Here is a 12,961-nt window from a genome sequence, read left to right as displayed (position 1 = left end):
AACAACTCTATATGGAGCAGGATGAGAAAATCCCAGACCTCAGAGCTCATCTCTATAAAAGGTGTAGAAAGCCACAGGCCTTGAACAGGGATTTACAAAGCTTCTGACCTTTGAGGGACAACGGCGCCGTGGTGGAGTCAGAGGCCCCAGATATGGTGCTACCATTTGCCTTGGTCGCTCTTGATCTTGGCAAAAGTTAGATCCTGCACACAACACAAAATTTCACATCTCCAGGTTTACTTGCTCTGTTTGACAAAGGCTGTTTTACTAAAAAAAACCAAAAAACAAAAAACAAAAAACCAAAAAAAAAGCCCAACAAAAAACAAAGCAACCCCACAACAAACCACCAACACAGGAACACAGGCAACCAAACACATGTGGTTTGCATTACACTATTTTTTTCCCTTCAAAAACCCAAAAGTCTGATAAGCTATTCCTTTCATATTGAAGGGCTTTTCAAGGATAGTGAAAGATCTCCACATCTTCTGAGTGTAGAGGTGTTGCATCATAAATACCATAAAGTAAACCTTTTGTACTACAATTTAGGTTCTACCAAACCCATAGACCCACTTGTACTATAAATTACAATATATTGTAGATTCTACATGCATGTCTGTGTGTGAGGAACTGGGGAAAAGGGGATTCTTTTTGTTTTTAAATAATCACAGAATCATTAAAGTTGGAAAACACCTCCAGGGTGTTTTCCAGGGTCATCCAGGTCCAACTTGTGACCAATCCCTACCTTGTCACCCAGCCCGGAGCACTGAGTGCCAGCCACATCCAGCTGTTCCTTGGACACCTCCAGGGGTGGGAACTCCCTCCTCTGTGCTATATATTAGATTTGAGTCCTCTAGGCTGACACTTGACAATTCAGACCATTCTTCTGCATTGCCCAGAAAATCTTCCTTATTTCTAACCCAGCAAACCCACCAGTCAGATTTTAACCTCTGCAACCAAAACAGAACTATTGTGGGATCAGGTTCATTTTCTCCCATTAAACTCAACAAGGCACCTACATTGTTCAGTCCCATTTACAAATGCTGGCTTTTAAACACATAGGAGTGAGAAATAAAAATTTTAGGTGTTTAATTTCAGAGTGAATGCCTGAAAGGGGCATTAGATACTGAACACAGAACTCGCCTCACCCAGGATTAAATGAGAGATGCTTGATTGCTTATGTGTCTGCCTGCTACTAGATTCCCTATATAGCATTTAGAGAGAAAAATACATTTTCAGATGATTATTCTTTTCATTCTAAACCAGATATAGAAGATATATATTTATTTCTACTAATTCCACCCTGCATATGACTATCTCATCCCCTGGAGAACGACAGTGTCTATATGGTTAAAGTTTTGAAAATTTTACCTGTATCTTTTTCTTTTTTTCTTCTTTGAGGTATGGAATTAAATTTTCAGCCTGATATATTTTTTGCATGTATATTTTAAAAGGGCAGTAACCATGACAAGTGTCTTGTAGAGGCCATCCCTACCATTTTTACTCCACCTGGTAGAACCCACACAGAATGTCTCCCACATGCTGTTCCATCTCTCATTGTAATTCCAGAAGTTTTCCTGCTTGAGACCTGCCACATTCTATGCTGGGAAAAATGTATAGCATAAGGAAAAACAAATTATCAAAACTATTAGAAATCTCTTTGACAGGAAAAGATGAAATTCATTTGCCTATACTAACCCTGAAATCTGACATCTGTTGCATATAAAATACAGTTTGCTTTTTTTTTTTTCTGCTATTTGTTCCATATAGAATATGTTCTTTAAAATTCCACTACCTTAAGAGGATGTATTTAATCTTTAAGAAGATTCGTATCTTTTTTTTGCAGGCAAGATATGTAGTGCAGTGCCTTGCTTTCAGAGAAACATTCAACCATAAAGAGTCCCACATTTGCCTTTTATCTAAATCCTCATCCTCCAGTCTCTGAAGCTGCATATCTGTAAGCTGGAAGCTTCTTAACAAATCTCTGTTCAGACTTCTTGAACAGAAAAACAACTGTTCAAATTCATTTCCATAAAAAGGACAAACCCGAAATACATTTAAAATCATTGTGATCACACTTTATGTTGTATTTCAGTTAATGATTGGTCATCCAGGTAATTCAGCTGCTGCGGATTAAGTTCAGGATTAAGTCGAGGATTTAATACACTCTGCCCTGTCCTTTGTGTTATTTGCTACCCCTGTATTTAGCACAAAATACTGATGTCCTGGATCTCAGACCTTTTCTCGTTCTCTTCTACCTGATGTCATCTGCTACCCTTGCTGGAAATCAGGGAATGGTAATGCAAATCTCAAGTCCATTTTATAGTGCACAGAACTTTATAAAATCTCACTTTACATGGATTAAAATTTGGAATAAAAACTAATTAAAATATCGAGATTAAGTTAAAATTACCCTACTTCTTCACAGTAGGACATGTCAATGGCCTAGCAGTGGAAGGCAGTGTCTTAACAGAAAACAAATATGAAAACAAAACTTCCTAAATTATCCAGGAATGAGCATACTGCAGAAACTTTATGTCACAAGGAATGTTGCAGCCACAGATTCACCCAAAACACTTTCTGAAGCTCCTGGGCAAGGTATATCTAAGGTACTTGTGTAATACTTCATCACAGGCCTGTGACATCCAGTCTGACAGCGTGGTCAAAGGGTTCATATAAGTAAAGAAAAAATGGGATAAATTCTTACAACACAGATCCAGGTCCAAGACAACCACAATACCATATGGTACAGAAATTATAGAACATTAAACAGCCTTTGTGGTGAAAACAGCAGTTCCTGGGGAGCAGTAGTAGCAAAACACCTCCCTGAAGTGCACAATGATTCCAGACTCTTGGCAGACAGCGTAAGACTTATTAATGTTACTTCAGGGACATTTACATCAAATTTGCTGTAAAAAAGCAAAAGGTCTGAGCAATGCAAAAGGGAATTAAACAGACTTTCATAATTGTTCACTCTCTGTTTTACATCTTGTCTCTGTAGCAGTGAAGTGGCCCAATGGGTTCTTTTGCATTTTTGCATAAGAAATGCTGACACACTGAGGCAATCTAGACACCATCAAAATAATATGACCAAAACCACCCTAGCCAAATCTTCACTTTGTGAACTGGTATGTAAATGGACTGCACTCAGCTATCCTGATGAACTGATTCTTCCCTGCTCCCAGTTATCTCAGGAAGACCCCGCTGGTCTATGTGCAATGCTGTGTGTAACGTGTTAAGCATTCTCACTCTAGCTGCAATTAAAAATGAATTCCATCTGGACAATCTAGACCCAAATCTGGTCTATAGATGCATCATCATCCAGCAGTTGCTTCAAACGACAGGGTTTTATCTACAATGAGAGCCAACTTGCAGCAACTGACTGCAAGATGGGGCTGAGGGATGTCTGAGAGAAGTTGAACACAACTGGGTTTAAATATGAACCATAAGGCAACAGCCACTAGTGGTAAGAATCATAGACATATCACGTGTTGTGCCTGAACAGATTAAATGATATCTCCAGGAGGTCAAACTCCCATTTCTCTCTTCAGAAAACTCTAGATGGAAATACAAGTTCATATGTCCAATAGTCATTTCATACATTGTAGGGTGCCCTGAGCAACTGATGTGCATGTGAACTCTTTGATTTAGACTAAAAAAAACACAACAAACTCACTTTATCTGTTGCTATGGCAATAGTATGTTGTTGGAAAAAAGTAGCTAATGCTATTGTCATTCATGTGGTTCCACAGAAATGAGAAAGAAACTGTGAGAAAAAGTGAGGGGAAAAGAAAGGAGAGACACTTGAGAGGATGTCTCTGGGAATATTTGTGTCTTTCAGAGAAAATACAGCTGCACATCCTTCTTACCTCCATTGAGCAGACCCTTTGGAGGTGGCTTCATCTGAGCTGGATATTTGGCTGAATCACCATTCAGCCCAGGTAGCTGATGTTTAATTAAACTGGTTCAATGCTAGTTGATAGGAAAACCACAACTAGCAGAATTGGTTGGAATTTCATTTTGAAAAGTTTTTGTTATTGTTAAAAAAAGAAATAAGAAGTATTTATGTTATGTATTTACTTTTTACTTTAAAAATACAGTAATTATTCTTATTTCTAATTTTTTCTCCCTCTTTTATTTCCTCTATCCATTTAGAAGCAAAACACAGAGGAAGAAACTGGAAAATCTTATTTTTCTGGGTTTTTTTAGGGTCCATAGTACCTTGTATCTGTAGAGATGACAATTATGATAACATTGTGAAAACTCTTATGTGTGAAAAATTTATCTTTCTTTTTCCTATGACATTTCTTTCAGCATTTTCAAAATGCAAAATCCCAGGCTCCATATGTTGAAAGTTTTAACTTGTCTTTTCAAGAAGCAGTCCTAAAAGTGTTCCTGCTGAAGCTGGGAGGAGATGCAGATTCCTGAACTCCTGAGGAAACTTCCAGACCTAAAAAGAGAGATATAAATTGAAGCAATAGAAGATGGGGAATATATGGAGTGATGCAGTTAATCAATGTATTAAACATTTTATTATGTCTGGGGAACCCAATGAAGTGGGATCCTGATAAATAAGCTGAAATGCTATTTTATAGTGGATAATTTACCATGGTTTCTGGACACAATTTGAACAGTAAAAACCAAGATTCTCGTTTAGAAAGCTTTCTCTTCTGCAAAAAAAGGCATTTCAGCCTTCACCAAGAAAATTTACTAGGGTAGAATAGTTCTCTTATCACAGCATTCTGTGTTTTGATATCAGGTATCACCAGTAAAAGTACCACTACAATTTTGAAACAACCTCCTTTTCACTCTCAGTTTGAAGTATTCAACTCCGGTACCTGAACAAGATGTACCAGTAGCCAGGCATCTTCCATCCATGTATGGAGCTGTGAGAAGAGTGACACAGGGGAAATTCCTACTCCCTAATAAAAACTCTTATTTTCAGACCTACAGGTATCATCCCCCTGAGCTCCAAGAAACACATCAATAAAGACAGAATGTTACTGGTTGGAGCTTGTGGAATACTTGATATGGGGAAATGGGAACACACACAGGAGACAAATCAGCCTGAAATTTAACCAGGAGACAACAATAATTGATGGAATTGTTGTGTGCTTGTGTTCGGTGTGGCTGTGGTCAGTGCCACAAGATGCTCTGGCACTACCTGCACTTTCTGCCTCACTACAACTAAGACAGCCTAAGATAAATATTTCCATGTCAAAGATACCTACTTTAGGTAGTTTGCACAGTTGGTGAGGGCTAAAGGAGATGTAATGAATTTCAAACATTCTGACAGGTAAGAGATTTAATTGGCACCATTCCCAGCACAGGTCTTTGCAAGTGCTGTACTGTCAATCGTTACTAAAGTTTTCCAGGAGTCCTTTCCTTAGAGACAAGGCAGAGGTGTGATGTCTGATTGTGGTTTAGAGCATGATTTGAGGTTACATAGTAGTACAAATTGAGATTTGAGTCCCTCTTTACCAACATTTCCTGGACTGGTTTCATTTTGAAAAAATGACAAAAAAACTTGGAAAGGCAAGGCTAAGGGAATCATAATAGGGAAGATAATAAAATTACTAGATAATGCCTGTCTCTAAAAAGTAGAGCTTTCTGTGTCCCACTCTTTTGCAAGACATAGCAAGAAAAAAGTCCAGGGTACATGAGTTACTCAATGTCATCTTAGCCACCTCTTGGCCCAAATGGTCACCTCAGCCCCCTGTTTTCCCTCAGGAGGCACTTCTATCAAAATTGCATGACTGAAGCTGATCACCACAAATGAGAGTGAAATAAATCAAAATTGCATGACTGAAACTGCTTAAAACCAAAACCAACTATAAAATCATTTTATAGTACAGCTATTTTGAATGTTCAGTGTCTTCATTAAAATAGTAATTACTTACTCCACAATCAGCACAGTACTACTTTTGGGTAGGGTTAATTTAATGAAAAATAAGAATTTATCACAGATGTCCGATGGCCTGTACAAATACCTATTGAACTACCTGCTTTCCCAGCAGCAATTACAAGTGAAATGGGGTGCCTGGGTAGTCCAAAATGAGCATTTGCTGGCTGCTGAGTTGGACTGTGAGAAAACCATCTTCCAAAACTCTCTGTGGTGGTGACGCAGGAAGACTGTATGTGCAGACCTGAGCTCTGCAATGCTCTCAGCAGCTGTCTTGAGGCAAGTGAGCCTAAGGAAATGTGACACAAAATATCTGAGAAGACAGCCGGGCCCAGAGGGGCACAGAGCTCCGGGAACTCTCTGGCTCTACCGCCCATGGGAACGGGAAGTGGATTTCCCAACAGCCTCAATTACTAAGGTGGGATCAGGAGCCCCTGATCTTTTGTACAGCTTTCTGCAATTCACATGCTCATAGCGAAATTATGAAGAGGGTTATTCATCCAACCCTGCAAATTCCTGCTCAGCCTGCGCTCGTGATTCCACCCCGGGCCTGCTCTGCGGTCCCAGCCAGCCACGGGCCCGGACACAGGAGCTGGCCCAAACAACAACTCTTCACTCCTTTGTTTCCCATCCAGCTTGAGTTCTGGACACAGGGAGGGTGTTTACTTTGAAAGGAAGAGGAGTAACTTGTGTGCACTAGGGGTTCATCTCACTTAAAGGGAAACCACTACTGCTCTAGACCTGTAAGAACAGGAATTCCGACTCAACATAGCCATAAAAGAAGCAAAAAATACAGTAATTAGAAACTGCAAGCTGTAATAGCATAATGGCAACAGCAGAAGCCATTCTTTGTGCAACAGCCTTAGATAACTGTCTGGAAATCTGTATACAATAAAAATAGTGATTTTGCTGAGTTCTTCCTGGACACATTTTGACATCACTGTTACAGTACGAAGAGTAATTCATTGCACTTCTGATGATGATTCTCTCAGTTGATTATTGCTTGTTGCTGTGCCACATGGTGTTCATGCTGCTCTAATAATGGCACTAGATAGTACTGGTCCCACCAGCTGCCAAAATGACATGTGAACACTCCTTTGGGCTGCTAATTCTGAGTTGCTCAGGGTTACACCAGGCTGTGCTACAGCAGCAGTTTCAGAAGGCATAGCAGACTATGAGCTGTGTGGTCTATAATTAAACCTACTGCTTTAGACTGACAGAGGAATAAATTGCTCTAGACTAGGCAGAAATAAAGCTCTGTTGTGATTAGGCCACAATTTCAAATTGTGGATCTCCCCCATATTAAGAGGCAACACACAAAGCTTTGCACTTGGCAGACCAAAACCATTAGCAGCAGCCAGGGATGTTCAGTGTCAGGCAAAAAGGAGGCACTATATACACATTCCTGTGCTTCGAGTGAAGGAATTTGTTAATATGTAAAATAAACATGCATTTCATAAATAGTTTTGACATATATTGTGGGCAAACTGCTGCAGCAGATTGAGGATGTTTATGCTTTCAGCTGGTTTAATGACTCAGTACACAGATAAAATGAGTGAGCTGGCTGCTAAAGAGGCAGACATTTCTAACAAGAAATATATTAAGAGTGTTACGAACACAGGATGAATGGAAACACATGTATGTGAACAGCAGCAGATGAGAAAGTAGAACAAGGGGTGAAGAATAGCCTGTACTGGTAATGAAGAACACCATTCCCTTGACACTGTTCCCAGAACATTGTTCTCAGCAGTAAAATTGAGTCGTGATATTTCAGGCAAGCCCAAAAGGCCTGCACTGAAGCCCACAGTACAAGATGACTTCACAGCACAGGATGCTCCAGCATCCTCACAACAGGATGGCAACAAGGCTGCAGCCTTTTGTTCCCCCACTGGCCTGTTGGAAAAACAGATCTAAATTTCAAGTAAGCAAGTTAAAATGGGCAAAATCAGCAAATTTTCAAAGGTTTACGGAGGCTGAAGTATGCAAGAACCCAAAACAACAGACTGCCCTATAACACTGACTCCTAAAGGTTTTCAAAGATCCATCAAAACCCCAACTGTTGTCAATCAAGAATAACACCAGAGAAATGATGAGCACATGACAGACAGTGTCCTCTGCTCTCTGTGTTGCACACAAGTGATCCTTGCTGGGGAGACACACATGGGGGCTTGCAGCTCTGATATGGGAATGTGAGTGAGTGAAATATTTTAGGGAATGCTAGTGCATAACATCAACTTACACAGACATTTTATAAATTGGTAAAAAGTTCTCTTTCTCTAAATCTAAGATTTTGTTACATTGAATTTTCCTCTTTTTTTAATATTTCGGTGTCCCTTGATGTCTTCACCTTTAGCATTTCTAACAGCTGGCCTGAATATGTCATGATGTAACTCATGCTGGTAACTTGTCCAAAACAAGCCATTGACACAACAAAGATTTTTTTCTTGCAGAAATCTTTTACTTGTGTGACAATAAATATCAGTTGCCCTCTCAGTTTCTAATTAAAGAGCTCAATTTCCTCCACTAGTTCTTCACAGTTTCATTATAAGAAGGAAGACCAGGCAGGATTTTGGTCTTTTGCTTTACTGGCTGCTAAAAAAAAATTCTTTACCAGAATTTTTTGGAGTTGATTTAGAATCCCATAGGCTGGTTGATAGAGAAAATATATAAGAACAGCAGGCTACAAAAAAATCATTTGTTCATGCATGGGATAGAGATTTACTTAAAAAAAAGAGAGAGAAAAAAAAACCACCCACAAAATGCTGAACCATGAAATTCCCCAACACTGTAAGAAGATACATACAAGTTGGAAGAAAAAGAGTCAAAAGCCATGAACTACAGAAAGAAAATATCATTCCTGTATTAAGATGCGGCAGAGCCCTCTTTCAGTCCCCCCAAACTGTTCTGCTAGCTCAGCCTTGGGGACTTCAGAGGAGCAGTGCCACAGAAACCAGGAGAGAGAGGCTCGTTTTCCAGGTGTTTATTCTCTGGTGGTATGCAGGAAAAGAGACCGAACAATGGCGGGAAGGTTTTTTATCTAGGTCTGGGTCTAGGGGGGCTGGAGCTATCTGGCACTCAGCCAATGGGGTCTAGCTAAGGTTAAGGGTCGTTCGGACATTCCTATCTGTGGGGCCCAGCTGCAGGGTACCCACTGAACTGCAACATTAAGACCCTTAAGTAGGATGGAATTTTTGAGGATTTTAGGGAGGATCAAGATTAAATGGCGCTGCTAAAGATTTTTATTTTTTATTTTATTTTTATTTTTTTAATAATCAAGGTAACAAAGATATTTGCAAGTCTAAATTCATGGGAAAACTTCTTCTGCTTGTAGATCTGGCTAAAAGCTTAACCATGTCCATATAATTAGGGCAAACTAACCTGGCATCTGAAAAAGCTGAGTATTTGGGGATACCTAGCACTGTTAAAACTCATTTTCCAGCTGGGGAATGCTGCTGATGTCCCCTCTCTGAGGGTAACCCAAGTTAAGTTGCTTTCAAATGTTCTCTAGAGGTAATGTCTGAAGGACATTTGAACTGTAAACTTTGACTGTATGAAGAACCTGAGGTATTCAGGCTTCCAGCTCATTGTTCATTTGGATACCTGGATGAATCTAAGTCGTAGTATCAAAAAATGATGTGTACATGTAAATGTCTGCAACATTGACTTGATTTGCCAAGGTGTTTGGATCCTTTTATAGTAAAAATAAATCAGTGTTTTATATCCAGACAGGTAATAGCTACACTATTTGTCAAATAGTGCAACAGTCTAGGTAATAATAATTAATAATAATAATAATTCAGAAGTTTGAAATTACTCTTTAATATTCATATTTCAATTCTGATTTCTTCTGTGTCCATGAGATTGCCAAAAGGAACACAGTCCATCCAGCAGGCACTGAATTAAATACCATGCATTTCAATCTGCTGCAGCAAAGTAGTTTGCTCCAATCCATTTCTGCGGAAAATTCAAGAAATACACCAGATCAAGCATAAACTCTGAGCAATCATATTCCTTCCTGCCTGCTTTTCAGAAATTTCAGACCCTTGAAGACTTCCTTTTTTATAAACATGGTAACATTTATTCACCTAACTCTCACGTATGAACAAGCTGTGTTAGCCCAAGACCTGCACGAAGCTTCCAATAACAGCAGTGGGTAATTTGATAGATTTTACCAGGCCCATTCCCTGTTTCCTTTACACTGGTTTGACTTCAAGAGAACTGCAGGGATTTCACCGGAGAGGTCCATGGTCCAGGAAAGGAGATTTGGAATTCTGAACTTTCTGTTGCTGCAGAGAGGCCTAGAAAGAGCATATCCCAGTTCAGCCAGAAAGTGTAACCCAGAACTTCCCACTACATGCTTCCATTGAGCCTTCCTTACCTGTTTCCATAGCATTCATTAAATCAGGTATGTCCTAGGAAAAGGGCAGTGCTGGGCCCACCCACACTGCTACTTATGGAGCCTCAATTAGACTGCATGCACACAAAAGTAAATCCCAGACCCAGCTGGGCCAGCAGCAGTTAGGCAATCGGCTTTTTAATGCATTTGGCTTTGACCCACACTCCACAAGGCTCCAGTGTGGAGAGAGAACTGCTGTGACATGCTTTTCCTGTCTTTTCACAATACCAAGTGTGGATGTCAGAAAGGGCAGAGCAGCTCTCGAGCCTAGCAATTTGGAAGGACAGGGCTAATCCCATGCCAGGCAGTTCAGAGGGTGTTGGTGTGAAAGAAGACTCCAGCCATCATTACTAAGAGGTTTCTTGTCCAGCCATGCCTGATACACATTAATAGCAGCTCCACACTGCAGAAAAAAATCCCTAATTAATCAGCTAAGTTCTATGACATGCTCCCTGATAGGTTACAGCCTCTGAGCATTAACAGCTCAGCACACACCTACTGAACACCTCTGGGTTTGTCCATTTGCTCTTACACATGGACATGAATGAAAGGACTTCTTTCTTCAGAAAAACAATAATCTAATAGTTTATAGCAACTGAGTGGTGGTCAGAAAGGAAACTCACAGATTTTACTATTCCCAGTGGAGTCATATGGCATGGAACATATTTTTTAAATAGCTTTATTCCCACTAATTTTACTTCTATACCAGCATTTCCTTGAAATGATCCAGTTTGGCTCTTCTTGTTCAGGGACAGTCAGGAATGACAGGATGGAGATATTAGTGAGGGGAAGGGAACATGTGCAGTTCCAAGACCTTGTTCACACCATGGCATGTGGGAATGAGTGCTGCAGTAGCTGGTGGTGATGGAGGAGGTGAAAACCCTTCCTCGAGACTGGGAAACCTGTTCCTGCATGCCACTTTCATGATGCTCTAAACCAGGGTACATGTCCCAGAGATGTAGAAAGCATTATATTCTTTGTTCTGTTCTCCACTTCTCTATTATTAGAATAGCAAATGTTCTTGTCTCCCTGAGTGCTGTGACCCACACAGTCCCCTCCAGGAACAAGATGTCAGTACAAACACAGAGAAAGGAGTTAGGATGTATATAGCTGAGTAATCTGTGCTCACAGCTGAGTTTCATCCTGGCATCCTGGAGAAGGTGGCTGATAAACTCTCTGAACCAGGCAGAGTTACTGAGACCAGAAAGCATAAAATGCTCCCTGGGTTAAAAAACAGGGAGAAAGGAAGGGCCTAGGGACTAACCCCTCTGTTCTGGCAAATACTGCCAGACAGCAACAGTTTAGGTAGCTGGAGACTCAATTCAGAAATGCACTCTTGATCTGAACTAAAATATTGATACAGATGCATTTGAACCATTAGTCAAACACTTGATCCTGGAAAAAAAAAACAAAGCCGGAATTAATAATCAAGACATTTTGGCGAGCACATAAAATAAATTAATAGTCAATAAAAATGTACAGAGAATGAGTCAAACCAGTATAACTTCAACCTACAAACCCAGACCTGTGTCTAGGAGGAGATGGAGTAGATGCCCTCTATCATAAGCTCGGTGAAACTCTCAATAGCTTTCACATAAATAAACTACAAGACTGTGGTTTTCACAAAATTATTCAAATGTGGGGACAGGGCTGGTTGCTGTAGGAATAACTGCAGGAAACTTCCTTGGGGCACACACAGCCAGAGGCAGAGGGCTGGAAGTCTCTGGCCATGCCCCAGCTCTTACAGAAACAAACCAGAGGTCAAAGCAAGCCAGTGGCTGAATTATGTCAATGTTGCGCAAGAAAAGGTAAATGATAGAGGTGTATAAATGAGGAATGTGAAGCAGTAATCCTTCTGATTCACTCCCTTGCAATATCCTCTTTAATTCTGAGCACTACATTATAGGCAGCCCAGAGGAGAATGACTGTGATGATGGGAAGTCTGGAAGATGTGAACCAGAAGAGTGAACTCACAGGTCTGATCCTGAAAAGGAAAAGTCCGAGCTGAGATGGGGCCTGTTTTCAAGTAGGCACATGCCTGCTGAATCTTATCTCCAGATGTGTTTTGGATAAGACAGGAATGAATGGACTCATATTACAGAAAAGAAGATTTAGTAAAGATTAGGAAAATCTTTGCTATCATACAAATCTCTATATTGCCTGGACAGGTCATCCAGTTAACATCACTGATAGTCTTTAGGACTGGGTTACATATGTGTCTATGAAAAATAACAGAAGTATTTAAGATGCTTGTTTGAGGATTGTTTTAGCCCTGGGAGTGAAAGATTTGTTTTTGATATTAAGAGAAAAAAAAATTAAATTTGTTTTAATTATTCAGAGACCTGTAAAAATATTCTTACTACATGAACCCCATCTAGTATGGCATCTGTGATGTGTGCCACATGTCCTAATGTCATGTATTTTCTCTGTAAATGAAAGTTGAACCCAGACTCAGCTTCCTGCTTGGGATATTGCTAGACTGTGAGAAGAGAACTGAACTGTATTATGTAGCTGAAGTATTATTATTGATAAATCGTAAAATTTTCACAATGTGGTGAACCAAATTACAGGGGGTTTTCATGTCCTCACTGTGGTCAAGAACGGGCTGTCCAGGCAGGCAGTGGGGTCAAGAAACCAGAGGATATGGTACTTAGTGCCACGGTCTT

This window comes from Anomalospiza imberbis, chromosome 5 (assembly GCF_031753505.1).
Source record: "Anomalospiza imberbis isolate Cuckoo-Finch-1a 21T00152 chromosome 5, ASM3175350v1, whole genome shotgun sequence".
NCBI lineage: Eukaryota > Metazoa > Chordata > Aves > Passeriformes > Viduidae > Anomalospiza > Anomalospiza imberbis.
This window is presented reverse-complemented; position numbering follows the sequence as displayed.